This window comes from Hippopotamus amphibius, chromosome 5 (genome assembly GCF_030028045.1).
Source record: "Hippopotamus amphibius kiboko isolate mHipAmp2 chromosome 5, mHipAmp2.hap2, whole genome shotgun sequence".
Classification (NCBI taxonomy): domain Eukaryota; kingdom Metazoa; phylum Chordata; class Mammalia; order Artiodactyla; family Hippopotamidae; genus Hippopotamus; species Hippopotamus amphibius.
The window spans coordinates 76,550,263-76,562,439 of NC_080190.1; the positions used below are offsets into that span (position 1 = coordinate 76,550,263).

Sequence of the window (12,177 nt, forward strand, 5' to 3'; positions counted from 1 at the left end):
GCCTCCATGTAATGTTATAACATGTAACACGCAGCAGGAAGAAAAAAAAAGAGGGTCATCTTTGTGCATTCAATTGGAATAAGGTCCCATATATATTGCTAAATGACAGCAAAAAGCAAGCTGCAAAACTATGAATATTAATTACATGCTGGGAAGGGAAAAGAGACTGAAGATCTTTTAACTTCATATGCACACTTTTATATGTTTTTGAATCCTGACGCCTATAAACATATTAAGCAAAACTTTAACAAAGAACTATTTTATATTCAAGAAATTCTCCCACACTAAGGTAATGTTCATGGATCCAGCCTCACTCTTCTCCAAAATCACTGTGTACATGAAGTGGGTGCCACTTAAATCAGAGGAATGTTCATTCATTCAGGAACACTGAGCTCCCACTGTGACACAAAAATTACCACGGTGCTCGTTCCTTTGGAAAGTATCAAAAATGCAAAAACACTACCCCTGCCTTTATCTGGATCTAGCACGTCTATTATGTTGCAATTCAGTGTTGCATGAAAACAAAAACCATAAGGAGGGATACAGGGTGCATATAACGTATTTGTAAGGATCACTCTCTGCTCCCCGTGTCAGGGATGATTTCACTTAAAAACATGGCAGGTGGCCTTTCAATAATGCATCAATAGGCAAAAAGAGGCGTAGAAGGAGACCATTCAGGTAGATGGAACCACAACATTTTGTTGCATTTGAGGAGCAGCTAGCAGCCCATTTGGCAACAGCACATGATTCGTATACAAAAGCTGAAACTGAAGAGGCTGGAAAGTGAGGCTAGTGCAGAAGGCAGAGGCACTTAAATTACAGGCAAATCGAGGCCGGGGTCAGTGTCTGGCTCATAATAGATGTTCAATAAATGTTTAACATGGTAAGTCATGGGCGAGACATTGTCAAGATTATAAATTGTCTGTACACCCAGATGCACTCAACCATATACAATATATTGAAGCTTGGAAGTAGTCCGGGCAGTGTCTGTGGCGATGCCATTTATTTTAATTCATTCAGCTGGATGTGAATACTTGAAGAAATTGCTAGAGTTGTATTCTCAAAACAAGGAGCTTAAAGAATAAGAATTTTGAAAGACCAAACTTATTAGGACTTCTGTGATTTAAATAACTATGTTTTCCTACTAAGGTCACAAACCTACACCGGCTAAACATGTACTTGCTGGAACAAAGCAGGGGCAGTGACACTTGGTAAAGGATACACAGTACCCTGATTCAAACAGACCCGTGGATTGAACAGATGGCAAATGAAGGCTGGACTCCAGCAGTTTTCTATGCTGGACTATTTTGAGTTCAAACTCTGAAGAAATGCTGAACTATGTTTTTATGGAAATAAAGCCACCCTTCAGAAGAGCAGTGCGTAGTTTGATGCTTACGAAAGGGTTTTCAATTTCCGCTACTGCCTCTGGGGTGCACCATCTTCATGTGGGTGTGAGTCTCTGAGAATTTGTCCCACCAGTGGGGCTCAGTTTCAAAAAGAACTGAAAACTGAAAACCAGACCCATGAAGATGATGCAATAGCCCTGGAATTTTGGAGACAACTCTACGAATCCCCAAACTATTTCTGGCTACTTGGCCAAACTCGGGGCAGCGTTTGTGTCCACCCATCTCAGTGAAAATGCAATCTCTTATATGAAATGTGGCAGCTACCATTAGCAGGAAAGCCATCATAATCATTCATCCTGCCTAAATACTTACCACAATGCAGAGAATAACTAGCATTTTTTTCTTTTCTTTTTTTTAATTTTTATTGGAGTATAGTTGCTTTACAATGTTGTGTTAGTTTCTACTGTACAGCAAAGTGACTCAGCTATACGTACACATATATCCCCTCTTTTTTGGATTTCCTTCCCATCTGAGAATACCCAGCCTTTTAAATACAACATTTCAATCACCTTATTAAAAGTACTCAATGATTAGCTCGAAGACAGTAACTATGCACTACTGTGACTAGTCTATTAATTTGTTTCATTTGTCTCTTGTATTAGTGGTTAAAATCTTTTTGGAATGGCCCAAACGTTCTAGTGTATGTAACAGGCTGTCAAGGAAACCTGTGCTCAGCCTCCATGTGTACAGATTGCAAATTACAAAACCTTTCTCTAATAGCAAACACTCACTTGAGGAAGGAGAAAAAAACCTAATATTTACTAAGCTCCAGCTACGTGCTAGGCAAAGTGCTTGTTCTCTTCCACACAACATATAGAAAGTGTTTAAGAGTTCAGTAATAAATAAAAACAAGCTACCTCCTGCCAGACAATAACCATATTAAACATCCTTCTCCCCAAAATCATGAAACAAAAATATGTAACAAGGTCAACTCTAAGGTCTCTCCCAAGGTTAAAATGTTGTGTCTTTATAAAATGTTTTAAAATGAATTCTCAGGTAAAGTAGCAAGGCATTATATAATTGACCATTTTTAATGGATGATGCTATAAAATTCCAAGACAGAACAATCAACACTTGCTGAATATCTACAATGAATATCAAAACTCACAGGGAATATGACTAAGAGTAAGTAACCTTCCTGGTAACATACCACAGCTGCACGCGTGTGTGTGCATACACAGTTACTTTCATTTGCTTTACTCCAAAACTATGAGGAAAACACCTGTCTTCTGGGTCTGGAGGCCAACCATTCTGCTAAGAGACTGCAATGAAGGTGTGAGGATTAATGTTAAGTCAGTCACCGCTAAGAGGGCCTCAAATCTCAGGACTCCCAAATTTCTACTTACACACGCTGTGATGGTAAATTCTCTTTTCAAGGTTCTATTTTAACGGCAATTGGAAAAAATCACATAACTTTAGAGTTGGCAGAGTTATGTTCATTTTGTCTAGTTCCTTCATTTTACAGAGGAGAAGACTAATTTAGAAAAGGGAAAACAGCTTTTCCAAGTAGCACAGCTGGTAAACAGTTCTCTTGCTTCTCAGGATCAACACCTCACACTCTACCTGCTTCTTCTGAGCTGCTAAGCATGACGTGTGTGTGCGTGCAAGCGCACGGCTTGCAGGATCTTATTTCCCAGACCAGGGATCAAACCGGCGCCCTCAGCAGTGAAAGTGCAGAGTCCCAACCACTGGACTGCCAGGGAATTCCCAAGTGTGAATTTCTAATATGCTTTCTGTCCCAATTCTTCACTGAATGTGGAATGGCCCTCTGGATGGTTCTTTAAGCTCTCACAGCAGCTCACTCCATTGAGCAATTAACATCACCTTTCAATTACCTTCATCCTGCTACCTCAAGAAAAATCCACTTTTATCTTACTCACACCTACCCTTGCCAAACCTAGAACAAGAGTTCAAGGTCTGCAGAAAAGCTGTGGTCCTGCTATCCCACTATAAATCTGGGGCTATAACTTATTTTCAACCACAACCACTATTTAAGGCAGTAAATAAGCAAAGCTAAAGCTTTAAAAACACACGTTCTATTTACTCGGCCACGGCACCCTGGATGTATGTGATTCACCATGAGGACTGGAGGTGTCTTTAAAAGCACGTACGAAACAAAAAGTATACCAGGAAGGAGCGAGAGAATCCCAGAAGGAAAATTAGGATGGGAAAAGAATAAAGTCAAGAGAAGGATTGGGACACAGAATTTCACACCATAGGGCTTGAATGGTCACTGTCCTGAGCTGCAAATATAACCCCTGCTTCCCTCAAAGACAGAAACCACGTTTGTACAGTATTCAACACTGTCCATAAAGATACAAAGTAAGCCAAGTTTTCAGGGCAGAAGCACTGAGGTTGCCGGTATTAAGATCTGTAAGCAATTTCCCCAGCGGTTCCTCATCAAGAGCCCAGTCTGTGATGTGGTGGGTGTCCCCCCAATACTGGCCTGTGTGGGTCTTTTCTGCTCAGAGTCTCTCAATACAGGATGATGGCCAAGTGCCAAATAAAGGAGAGACAGACAAGCCATCTCACTAGGACGCAGAAGTACATGCAGAAAAAGCCAAAACCTCCCTTAGAGAAGAGTCTGGCTTCATGCCAACTCTGAGACACATGGGCGATTAAGGTCACAAAGCTCAGAGCCTGGTCACAATCATTTTAGCATGGAAAGCATTCAAGGCAGGCATTCCTCATCACCTACAGAAGTCATCTGTAAGTTGGGGGTGGGGTGAAGAGGGAGCCCGGTAATTTCTTAGTCTCTAGAAAGCATGATTCAAAGAACTCTAACAGAAGTTTGGCCATTAACACTTGTACTTCTCAATAAATTTTCAAGGACTAATGGCCATTGGTTTCATCTTTTCCTACCAAGACATTTTTCCATCTTGACTTATTTTTAACAAAGGGAGTTCCAGGTTGACTTTAAAAGCTTATTAAAAGGATATAAAGAAGCTGAGTGTTACTGAAAATAAATTATAAACTGAGGAGGAATGAATGAATATGATGCGCTGTAAGTAATAAATGCAGTCATAAATAAGTCTGAACTAGCAAAATAAGCCCTTCCAATAAAACTCTCTCTGGGCTAGCAGTACAAAATAGACTGAGGTCTGAAATCAGCGCCCCAACTGCCCCACTTTAGCAGTGAATGGGAAGGGGATAGCCTACGTGCCATGGATGACAGGCAAGACCCCCGGAGGACACGGTCATCCTAGTTGGACTGTAAGCCCCTCACACAGTCATTCAGTCAAAGGCTGATATAACCAGCTCACAAAGAAATCATGGATTGCAGGGGCAGTAACATGAACCCTAACATCACCACTTTCAACTGTGTTCTCTGGAATCCCTCTTCCCCATCTCTTACCAGGAAGGTAAGAATCTATCAATTTCTGGTCACTTTCAGGATTAGAAACTCAGTCCAGTGCAGTGTAACTCTCTACTCTCATAACCAGCTCTGGTAACCCCACTGTCCAGGACCAACCAGATGATTTACAGCTTGGGAAACTCAGGGCAGCGTGGACCAGGGAGGGGAGAGGAGAGAGCAACAGAGAGAAAAGGCACACAGGGAAGGGCACTGTTCTTTCCTCCCTTCAAACCTCTTCTCAGCTCTACAGCATCTACTCAGTAGGTAGTAACTAGCATTTTTTTAATGAAACAGAAAAGAACAGAAAAAAATCAGGTTGTATTACATGTAAATGTTATTTCATTAAATTTTTTTCCATTTATTTATTTTTACATAGATGTGTACCAGGTCAGGATGTAAAATGTATTTCTTACTGCTGGTGACAGTCAAAAAACTGAGTCACAGGCTTCCTAGGTGGCCACAGTGGTTGAGAATCCGCCTGCCAATGCAGGGGACACAGGTTCAATCCCTGCTCCAGGAAGATCCCACATGTCGCAGAGCAACCTAGCCCGTGCGCAAAAAAAAAAAAAAAAACTGAGTCACATCTTTTGATCTCGGAAGGTGTGACAAGATGGTGGTTATAGCACAGCCTTGGGAGCCAGACTATCTCGATCCAAATTGCAGATACTAAATCTCTCTGTGCCTTAGTTTCCTGTGTATGTAAAATATGAACAATAATAGAACTTATATTATGGGGTTGTGTTGGGAGGATTGATGAATTAACACATGGAAAGCATACAGCATATGCCAGTGGAAATTAGCTATTTATGGGAGAAAGGATGGAGGAAAAATCAAATGCCTCCTCACTGACTTGGGTGCATTGGCAATCCTCTCTCCAGTGCGTCTAGACGAATGCTAACCAGCTGCTGACAGCCACTCGGGGAAGGTCTGCGGGTGTGACTCCCTTGTGGGGAGTCTATATGAGTTTCTGCGAGGCGTCCATGGAGGGCCCAATGCTCACTCTCCTGACATGAGAAGACCAACACCCTCCACATCCCCTTCCCCCCCTGACTCCATCAGACACCTAACAGTCTCTAGATGCCGGGCTCTCCTCACCTAGCAGTCAGATCAAAGAGACAGCTCTCCAGCCCACCTGCCTTCAGGGATATCAACTTGACCCACACTACACTATGGGAGAGTTTCTCCCCAGTGCTCATTTCAAATCTCACACGGGCACTTGGGGCATGTCAGCAAGTCTGTTGCTTATGTAATTATGCCAGCAGGTGATAAAACACTGTCTTCCTCCTCTTGCAGACATGCCCAATGTGTATGAGAGATTTCACTGGAAAGACCCTTCTCCCAAAGAATCATCTCCTCACTTTTTATGGGGACCACCCCCATTTCCCACCAGCCCAACATCCCTAACGACGCTCCATCTCTTTCTTCCCACTTCAACCTTCTTATTGGTAAGAGGGTTTGCAGAGAAGAGGGGGTGGCTTGTCATGGTGGCTGTTGGTATTAACATCAGTTTGTGCTGCCACTTAATTAATGTGAAAAAATATACAGATTCAGATGCTGGCAATTCTTCTGCCACTCTCTCCATAATGCCAGGCCCACACAGCCCTCCACTCTGAGTCCTAGTTGCCAATCACAGGGTAACAGGAAAAGGTCCTACTCAAATCGCGTGTAGGGGAACTACAAAAAAAAAAGAAAAGCAAAAAGGAAAGAGAGAAGCAAAGAGATCAGAAGTCATCTTGAGTAGGAGGAGAGGCAGGAGTACCAAGTAGCTGCATGCTCAGACAAGGAGAGGATCTCCAACAACACTGTGCCACTCTGTACCTCAGGGCTCTGGCAGTTAAAGATAAGCATGGTGTGTGTGTCTGTGTGTGTGTGTGCCTGCACACGTGCATGCCCACACACTGGTGAGAGACAGAGAGACTGATTTAGAGAATGACGCTAAACATGGCATTGTTCTCTCCATACCACAGCCTTTAAAATCATAGGACAGCACTACAGTAATAAACTAAGTCACAGCAGAGGGGCTAGAACATAAGAGTGTGGTACACGCCACGGAATACAATTCTGTGTATGATAAACACCTTTGATGGCTTGGATTCAAAGCCTTCTCTGACAAAGGGCAGAAGGAAATGGCATTTAAAATGGGAAAGCGGAAGAAAATGTAGAAGGATCACAATGTCAGGACACTAACCCCACGTGCACTGTGATGCATCTGAGACCAACAGCTCAGAGAGGACAGCTGTTGGAATATCGAGCATCTAAAACCTCCAAGTACCACATACTCCTACAGCAGATGACTTCAACCATTTCTACTGTAGAAGGGCTCAGTCAAAAGAGCTGACTTACAAGATGGCCTCACAGCTTGCTGAATAAGCAAAGTAGTTGTTTTTTTAATGTAGTTGGTTGTGTCATGTTTATTTCTGAAAACCTTTTCAAAATTAAAATGAGACATGAAGACACTAGACCAAGTTGAAAAAGAATCAATGTGCCCTATAGCTGAGGGGAAATGTTGCAATTTCTGGAAAATACATTCCTGAATGCCGTGTGTCCCCAGAACAGTTCACAACACTTTACAAAATCAGTCAATGGTGGCAACATTTGTCAACTTTTCTCTGCAGTTCTGGTCAAACCAAAGAAGCTGGAGAAAACTTCAGCTAGGTTCATGTTTGCAGAGCTCTGCTTCTCTCCCGTGATCCCACACATACTTTTTTTTTTTTTTTTTTTTTTTAACGAAACTACTCCCCGGGACTTCCCTGGTGGCGCAGTGGTTAAGTGGCCAATGCAAGGGACACGGGTTCAATTCCTGGCCCGGGAAGATCCCGTGCACCACAACTACTAAGCCTGCGCTCTAGAGCCTGTGTGCCACAACTACTGAGCCCATGTGCCACAACTACTGAAGCCCACACGCCTAGAGCCGGTGCTCCACAACAAGAGATGCCACCACAATGAGAAGCCTGAGCACCACAACAAAGAGCAGTCCCCACTCTCCAGAACTAGAGAAAGACCGCAAGCAGCAACAATGCAGCCAATACATAAATAAATAATTTTAAAAAATTAATTTTTTTTTAGAAAGCACTCCCCAAATCCCTTAAACACACATTCTTGTAATGGTGAAGGAGAGTCCTTTATACCCCATCAACATGACAAAAAAATAGTTGTGAGCAGCCAAAGAGGGTTTTGTGACTTGGAAAAGTCTTACATTTTCAGAGTGCTGAAATACACAGATCATGGTGAGGATACTGGTTTTCAGGAGTGTGGAAAATCACCTTGGGAAAAATCATTCCTTCAGTCTTTGATACTATAACCACTATGATGCATTCCTCTGGATTCCAGATAACTAGTCTTTTATGGTATTAAAATACTTCCTAAACTCATGAATGATCTTCAAGTTCTTTCAAATTTCTGAACTAAGCTGAAGACAAGGATTTCTGATTCTCTAAAACAGCAAAGAGATTCTGATATTCCTGCTATTTCCTAAAATAGAATCATTTCAATGCTTTAATAAACGAAACTTCTTACAGCAGAAATTTGGCATCCTCTCTTTCAACCATTTGTTTATGGTTGCTACAGACAAATATTCAGTGTTTAATGCTAGTTTTCTAATTAAATAAAACATTTTCATATTCTAATGAGAAAAGTATTAAGTGATTTCATGATCACCAAACAGGATGTTGTAAATCAGTATTTATGAACAAGAAAAGCTGATGACTAGGAAAAAAAAACAATCAGAAAAGGTGGTAGACTAAATGACAATTAAATTAAAAAGAGAAAAAGAGAGGCTTATGTATGATAGGAAGATGACTAGAGAGACACAAAATGTATATAGTATCTTTAGGGAGGAATGTGGTTTTTCTTTAGTTTCTGCTCTGTAATTCTCTGCACTCTTTTTTTTTTTTTTTTTCAATGAGTACACAGCATTTTTACTGAAGAAAAGAAAGAAAAAGCTATTTTTCCAAATAGAATATAAACTTATAAAAAGAAACATTTTCTGCTGTACTTCAAACTAACACGTAAACTGCCTAAGACGGACAGTGATTCTATCTCCCAGAGGCAGCACTAGCTGCTGCATTTTTCACAGAAGCATCTCCCATGGCCTAAAACACAAGTGTTAACTTCCATTATGTCTACTGTGAGTTTCCTAAGAAGTTCTGTGCAAGAGGCACACAGACACCATGAGGGACTCAATCAGAATGTTCCAGACACACGAGACTAAATAAAAAGGATTATCAGCAATGAGAGTTTATACACAGGATGTTCATCTTTACAGTACTCATCTCAATGTAATGATATCCAAACAGATACTACAAGCGGCCTGCAAGACCCTAAGCCTTTTTGGAAGGATATACGACAGTCATGCCTCACCAGGAGGCATGGTAAAGCTAACTCTGTTAGCGTATTATGGAGAATTTTAGCCCAGTCAAACAATGGGTTATTCATATTCACTTCTTTTACAGACGAAGGTAAATTTCATATTTCACATTCTTATTAACACCCCAAATGTGCATATTGAGTCTATTTGGGAAAGGGGAAAGGAATGTTCAATCTATCAGCATCTCACCCCCAGCACGACTGACACATTCAAAAAATATTCTCTGTGAAACACTTAGCCTTCGTAACTGGTCTGCATTTTCCACCTCATAGTAAACAACACAGTACTGTTCTTGGCCCGAAGAGTCAGCGCAAAACAAAAACAAAGATAAGTAAATGGACAGACCTATGGTTCAACAATTATTTCTCAAAAGCTTTCCACATCTAATCACTAGTCCAGAAAAACATGTACCTCCTCAGCTTCACTGGCATTGTTCCAAATTTGTCTAGAAAACCTACTTAAGTAAAGGACTCAGTGTACCTAAGTGTGTGAAAAATTTGTTCCTTTGCCAGAAGAGAAAGATTTAAAAAAAAAAAAAAAAAGCCACCATATCTCCAACAGGAAAACCCAGTCACCAGAAAGGAGAGCGCCAAAGAAAAAGGCAACTGCTCCTGGGAAGATGGAGTTGTTTTCTGTGTATAGTTTCTCTTCACCTTTGGGGCAGCTCAAATGACCTGGCCCACACTCTTGGACAGCACGCCCTTGCTGCGAGTCAGTCACCTGGCCTCCTGGGGAGAAAACTCACTTCACTACTGACTCAAATGCCAATGCAACTGCTGGCAAAATTCTGTATTCCAAATTCAAACACTAATAGAGTTGACTACATTTTAAGCCAGGATCGCAAAACTTAAATTGAGAAATCAGCCAGGCTGGACGCTTGGGTAATGTGCTTTGTGTTTGTTGAAGTCTGCCTAGCAACTACTGGCAATTTCTGAAAGCACGTTCACCCTGGAAAAATAAATACCTGCCAAAATGCCAATGTGGTTCTAATTGCATATCTTTTCCCTCTTTAAAACTTATCATCAGCTTCTCCACCTTGACCTGAGGTATCACAAATTGTGTGTGTGGGTGCTGAGGGGCGGTGGGGGGGTAGGGGTGGGGGGGGTCCCTTTGTCACATAAAGCAAATGCTTTGTTTCAATACATAGTCAACCTTTTAGAATGTGGACATGATACTATTCAATGAACGTTGTTATTAAAAATTGACATTTAAAAGTAACTTTTCCTCTGGCTTAAAAAATATAGACAGACATATTAAAGCTACTTTTCAACATATGTTATACTGTCAAAATGATGGAAGGAGAGAACCGATACATTGTTTTTTCACTTAAATTTTTAATCAAGAGGACATGGTAGAAATATTATCAGATCTCAAATATTTTTGCATGGAAGGCTTTTTCACTTTTCCTTCTTATTTATAAGACTGCCCTTTCTGACAACATTAGCTGAATTAAATTTAATTATGTTTTCAAAGCTTAAGAATATTTAAAAAAATCAAAGCAAGAAAATACTTGTTCTTATCTAATTTTTCCAGTCACTCTCATGTGGCTCTGGAGGCACAGCTCTGACTCTTAAAGGGAGCCAGCCGTGCAATGCCACAAAGCACGCCTGCAACACATGGGGGGGCCACACGGAGACCAGAGACGCCCAGGCGTGGGGGGTGGCCGGGGGTCTATCTCTGTGCTGCACGAAATAATGTGAAAAAAGGCTGCTCCCTGGACTGTTTTTAAGATTTGGCTGAAGAAAGCTTAACAGCTCTCTCTTCACAACTTCTTGGTCTCAGGTAGTGGAATCTGTACAAGGCGCACGGGGCCAAGGCAGGCAAATTCTCTAAGCCAATTTCCTTTCCCTGAAGTCAGAATAAAGCTTCTGCAGGGTTTCTGCAAGGATTACGAGATGTCTTCTGCAGCAAGTGCCTTAATTCCATGTCTGACACGTTATAGGGACTAGGAAAAGGGTAGCCACATGTTAGAAAGTGGTGCTAGTGCTGGAATTATGAGTAAGGATACAAATGAATAAGTAATAATAAAAGCTCAATCATCACCATCTCTAATTCAGCTGGGAGAAAGAATATTCGTGGAGGACTGTCTCACAGTTGTATAGGTCATCCTAGATATTTTAAATTCCTAATTTTTGTAGAATTGCTTTAACTCATTGTAGCACAAAAGCAACTCTATTTTGCCCATACTGAGACGTAACCAGAAATAATCATACGGCAGCTGGGGGTAGTTGCTATTGACAACATAGTCTACCAGACACATACTGCAGTGTCTCCTTTAGCAAATTCACAAAAGATCTTCCGAAGCTGAGGCTCCTGTAGCCATAAAACCTGTGATCTTCTTGAGGCACTGACACAGTTTTAATCTTCCGGACCTTGTGCTTCTTATAACTGGTCAGCTTTTCAGCTCTGCCCGTGGGGGAAGCTCCGGTTCTGAGGCGTGTGTTGTATACATACACTAATGCTCCTCATCTCAAATTATTTTCAAACTCTTCCTTTCCCTTCACACCAATTTCCTTTTGCATTTATTTTTCATCTGTGTTATTAAACGTGGATTATTAAAAATCCACTCCAAATCCTTTTCTGGAACAAGGGATAACATAATGCATCTTAAAGCTTGACCACTCTGCCAGTCAGAACTCACACTGAAAATAGAAGAATGCTGTGTTCAACCCAGACCAGCCAAGTTCAGGTCTGGAGGTAATGGAAAGGTTTCTCTGATGGACAGATGGTGACAGATGACTAGGGAGGAAACTGCTTCAGGAAATATCTGGGAAGCTTGACAAAATTAGACGCAAAGGAAGAAGACAGCAAAGAGCTCTGTAATCAAAAGAGGGCACTTCAATCACTGGATGCAGCCAAATGCTTTTGGATGCACAAGGCTGTCACGTAAGCGAGAATACTACCCCACCCCGAAGGCTCGCGTCCCGATCTGAGACTGGCACTGTCCCAAAGCCTTCAGAAGACAGACCAACTGCAGAGATTTCAACTCTCCAGTTTTTAAGCTGAGGAATTCGACTCAGCTTTCCTTTAAGTAATGGGTTAGTTGGGAA

At 41.5% G+C, this 12,177-nt stretch overlaps 1 protein-coding gene across 4 annotated transcripts in view; it reads right to left on the bottom strand.

Moving 5' to 3' along the window:
- The window catches only part of BICC1 (BicC family RNA binding protein 1), a 309,108-nt gene that overhangs the window by 168,457 nt on the left and 128,474 nt on the right, over positions 1–12,177 (bottom strand). The gene's annotated exons all lie outside the window — the stretch shown is intronic.